A 5,089-nucleotide genomic window follows, 5' to 3' on the forward strand; every position below is an offset into this window, starting at 1 on the left:
TGGTATGAAAGAAAAAAAAGGAGAAAAAGGAAGAAAAAGAAAATATATATGGAGAGAAAACACTAGAGAACAAACATATGAACCAAAACATACAAACACCAAATACCCAGTAAAGAGGGTGAGGGCAGAATATATAGAGGCTGAGCATATATACAGAAAGTAAAGTTAAGGAATTGGATGAATATGGGGAGGACCTCAGTTCAGTATAGAGGAAGTAGAAAGAGGATGAGTGGAAAAAAGAAAGAGGGACAGAAGAAAAAAACACAATAATAAAAAATTTAAAAATTAATTAAAAATAGGATAAAATAAAAAAATTAGAATAATAAAAAATAAAAAAATAATGTGAAAAGAAATGGAAAATAAAGAAATGAAAAAAGGAAAATATAGAAAAAAAGAGAACAAAATAATAATAAAATAAAATAAAATAAAAATGAAAATGAAAAAGTGAAGTGTTGTTCTTTTCTGCCAATTTTCAATTCTCCATGAGGGCTGGTTTAAGATCCCACTCTTCTTTACTGTCTGCTGCTTCTCACTTTCCTGTTACTGGGACTGATCAGCCTCTCTTTAGGCCAGTCCCTGAGAACTCTTAGGGACTATTCAGATTTTTTTTTTGTATCCTTTGAACCACTCAGGGTGTAGTCTTGGTGTGGCTGTATTAGTTGCCTGGAGACTGTAGGAAGGGGCTAGCTTTTCAGGAGAAAATGGGTCAGGTATGACTCAGCACCAGACTTGCGACCACCTCTCCCTGATCCTCTCATCTCCCCAGCCTCTCCCCAGACTCCACAAGTCCACACCTGCACCTCAGCCATGGTGAGTGTCTATATTTGAAAGGTCCTATGAACTAGGCTCAGTGAACAAAAGCCAAGACCAAAAAGAGGGGAAAGATCTGCGCCACTGTGAGCCCCTCTCCCCCTGGCACGGCGCAGTTTGGGCAGCTGTCCAGGCTGCCCCTCTGGGCTCAGTCTCTTGCTGGTTGTAGACTTAGATCTAGAATCCCCTGCTGCCAGCAGTCCTGCTGACCTCTTTTCCATAGTCAGACACTATGCCTGTCCCAAGGGATGCAGCCTCGGTGATGTTTAACTTCCTTCTGACCCTCTGGGCTCGGAAGTCTCACAGTTCTCTACAGCCCAGATCCCTGATTTTACCACTCTCCAGGCGTCCTCTGCCCTTCCCGGCTGTGTATTGTCTCACCAGCTGTGTCTACTTCACCAATTAGGGGTGGATATTATTTGATTTAGTTGCTCATTCTATCTGCTCCAGAACAAGGTTTGGGACAGGTCCACCTATTCCGCCACCATTTTTTCTCTCTGTTTTTGTATTTAAATATAAAAATACTACTATGACTTGTGTTATAAATGGAGGACCAAGCAATGAGAACTTTTTCTTCTAGGGTAGGGCTATACATCCCATCCCTTTACACTGAGATTGTCTTCCAATGAGGACATTTAGCCATAGCCCAGGGAAGCACAGCAGAGTAAGAGGGTATCTTCCTGCCTGACTCCCACACTTTCCTAATACTTATTTTAATTAGAAAGCTGATTATAGCCTTAAAAAAATCCTTACCTGAGGATATTTTCTCCATTAATTTCTAGAGAGAGTGGTATGGAGGGAGGAGGGGGAGAGAGAGAGAGAGAAACATTGATGTAAGAGAGACATATAGATTGGTTGCCTTCTGCACGAGCTTCTACTGGGGTTGGAAACTTGCAACTGAGGTACTGCCCTTGACCAGGAATAGAACCTGCGGCCCTTTGGCCTGTGGGCTTATGCTCTAAATACTGAACCAAACCAGCCAGGGCAAGGTTATATATAACCTTTTGAGAAATGGAACTTCCCACCAAGAGGAACTTCTAACCTAATCACAGAGTAAGCCCATCACCCCACTTATTCAGCTACCTTGAAGAAGAAAAAGGTCCTTTCCCTCCCTTTGCCAAAGAGAACAAGAGCTATTAACTGGGCAGGAGAAATAAAAAAAAGACCTTGATATTCCACCCTTTGAGTTACAGCTGCTATGATAATTGAGGGGCAAGAGTGGGAGTGGGATGAAGAATTAATTGGAAGGGGATTGTTTGATGGCTGCAAGGTTAGTCCACTTAGTTTTTGTACTGGAAGGGCTCATTGCCAGTTTCGTTGAGAAGACATGTGCAGATGAGGGCTTCTGTCACTGTAAAGGGGTCACAGTTGGCAGAGGGGCATTGGACTTCAAAGTGACCCTTCTCCTGGCCCATAGCCTGGGGTGCCAATGCTAGCGCTGCAGTGCCCACGATGGTAGAAAAGTCCTTGATGTTGGAGGTTTTATTGAATCCAATTAGGCACTGGGCATTGTCCTGGACCCCCTTGGGATTGATCTCAGGCTCGGATGTGGTACTGGTGCTGTTTGCTGAGCCTCTCGATGGACTCCTCAATGTACTTCAGATCGGTCTCCTCTTGCATGGCCATGGTGCTAAAATTGGTGTAGCAGTCTGCACCATTCCAGTTTCCAGGAATGGGCACGGGATTAAAGATTGCTATCACTCCAAAGTCTTCACATACTCAGTACAAGATGAAACGGGCCACCCAGAGATAATTTCTCATGTTGATTCCTTCATACGGTCCTATCTGGCATGACCTCATCATTTGTCCCGAGATCTTGATGCTGTATACAAGCAGGCCTAGGAGTGAGCCTCCACAATACCCTGCCATAGGTTCTGTCTGCTCCCATGCCACAGTAGTATGGACCTTGGGGCCCAGGGAAGCCTGGAAAGCCAACCAAAGTGTGCCACTGTATATTCCTGCTCCATTCCAAACCAGGGATGCTGATTGCTCACCATGTTCATTATCCCTTTACACTTTACAGGTATGTCTTAAATTGGTCTGTGCAGGTTTGCGGTTATGCTTTAAGACTTCACAGAACATCAGCTTGTTGGGGTCCTTGCGTAAAGGGTCCAGAAATATGGCAGCAGGAATAAGATACATGTCACTGTTAGAACTTTCAGACTGTAAAATATTAGAGCAGTCAAAATTCCACTCAGGCCCTAACTGGTTTGGCTCAGTGGATAGAGCATCGGCCTGGAGATTGAAGGGTCCCAGGTTCAATTCTGGTCAAGAGCATGTACCTCGATTGTGAGCACATTCCCAGTGGGGTTGTGCAGGAGGCAGCTGATCGATGTTTCTCTCTCATTGATGTTTCTAACTCTCTATGCCTCTCCCTTCCTCTCTGTTAAAAAAATCAATAAAATATATTTTAAAAACACACCAAAAAACAAAATTCCACTCAGGCAACTCCTCTATACACTTGGGCTCCAGGGTCCTGGTCTTGCACCATAGTCCTTCTCCAATACTGTCAATCCACATGGACATAGCTTGGACTTTATCACCCTGAAGCAGGGACAGACTCATGCATGATACCTTTGCTCAAGTGGGAACTTGCCAAGGTGGCCATGGTGGAAAATGTTCTGGGAGGTGAGCAGGCAGAAGGGCAGGCAGGCTGTGGGAGCGAGGTGGGGAGAGAAGAGAGGAGACGAGGAGTGCTGCTCAGTTGCTCCGTTCTTACATCCTCAGCTATTTTTTAAGTGTCCAGAGTACTTGTGCAGCCTCTTGGGAGACTTTGAGTCTTTTCACTCCTACATCCCTGTCTTGCTTGCTCTGCTCCTGAGGGACCATTCCTCCATCCCCAGCTCTGACTCCCATGTTATCAGACAAGCATGTCCATAAGCCTTTTTCCTGTTGTCATCAACTGACCTCAGGCTCCATTTCAGCTCCTGGTTCACTGTCATTCACTTTCTTCAATCCTCCTGCTTTTTAAATTGTGATTTCAAAATCCACATTACCTTGTCCTGCTCCCTACTGTCTTAACCACTCATTCCCATTCTCATGTTCTAGGTCTTTTAATGGCCCATAAGAGTAAACCTACCCTGATCTCCAGATCAAGCTTCTACTCTCTAGCTCACTCCACGCACTATCCGACACCACAGCACTTCACCCTTGCCTGGGTCTGCAGTGCCTTCATCTACAGCCTCTTCACTGTGCTTTACCCTTCATGCATTGACTTCCCTCCCCACACAGCAACATGCATTGGGTCTTCCTTGACATCCTCCTTTAGCACAAACTTTCTCAACCCCCTGTCCCTCTCTTGCTCTGCTTGCCAAAACCCTGAGTCTGGACAAATCTAGCTCTTTACCTGCCACACTCTTGAATCTGGGGAGCCAAATAAGACTAGAGGAAAACACAAACTATGCTGACTGTCTTAGTCCTTTCAAGCTGCCATAACTGAATACCGTAGATTAGGTCTCTTATAAACAACAGAAATTTACTTCTCACAGTTCTGGAGGCTGGAAGTCCCAGATCAGGGAGCCAGTCTGACTGGGTTTTGGTGAGGACCTGCTGCTTGGTTTACAGACAGCATTCTTTCAGTTGTGTCCTCACATGGCAGAAGGGCCTGGAGTTATGGGGTCTTTTTTTATGAGAGTGCTAATGTTATAGGCACCCAAAAGACCAGGAAAGGTGTTATTGGACACCCCCTTGAATCAGAGGGAGAGGGATGTCCCCACTTGGGTTCTTGTCTTATCGTCTGAATGAATTCAAACTAGTGACTCCAGATAATTGTGTTGTGTTAAAGCGAATTTATTAAGACAGTAATTTATTAAGAAAGTAAAACATGAAAATTTATTAAAGGAGCAAGGCAAGCTTTATGTGGATGGGCTCTTTCAGCTAATCTGAGGAGTGAGTGGGGCTCGGTGGGGGGGTGGGTGGTGGTTTCTGCCTTATATACTTTTTTGCCCATAGATTTAAAAATTCCTCTGCCAAGTATCTTGGCATAGATTAAATTCCAAGATCCTCCTTTTACCTTGCTGTGGCTTTCTTAGACTTTGTGAGAAGTACCTGGTAATTTTATTTTGGCAAGCCCCTAGACTGCTGGCTTTTCTATTTAGGGAATGAAATAAAATTGCCCCCTTGTCCTTTCCTCTTTCCCTCTCCTTTCCTGCATTCTCTTATTAAGGAGGCTTTTAACCATTTGCTCTCAAGTGTCGCTGCTTTGGGGAAGATAATGGCTTGTTATTTACAAGCCAGCTACAAACTGTCCAAACTGCTTGACTTTGTTTAATTTTCTTGT

The 5,089-nt window shown here is 44.4% G+C and overlaps 1 pseudogene across 1 annotated transcript; it reads right to left on the minus strand.

The window, feature by feature from the left end:
- Window positions 1-2,090: 2,090 nt before the first annotated feature.
- On the minus strand, window positions 2,091-3,418 carry LOC308243667 (glutamine synthetase-like; annotated as a pseudogene). The gene is made up of 2 exons: window positions 3,241-3,418; window positions 2,091-2,994 (listed from the first exon to the last, which is right to left on the minus strand). The product of its transcript is annotated as a glutamine synthetase-like (transcript).
- Window positions 3,419-5,089: the final 1,671 nt, after the last annotated feature.

This window comes from Plecotus auritus (assembly GCF_963455305.1).
Source record: "Plecotus auritus genome assembly, chromosome: 3".
NCBI classification, from domain to species: Eukaryota; Metazoa; Chordata; class Mammalia; order Chiroptera; family Vespertilionidae; genus Plecotus; species Plecotus auritus.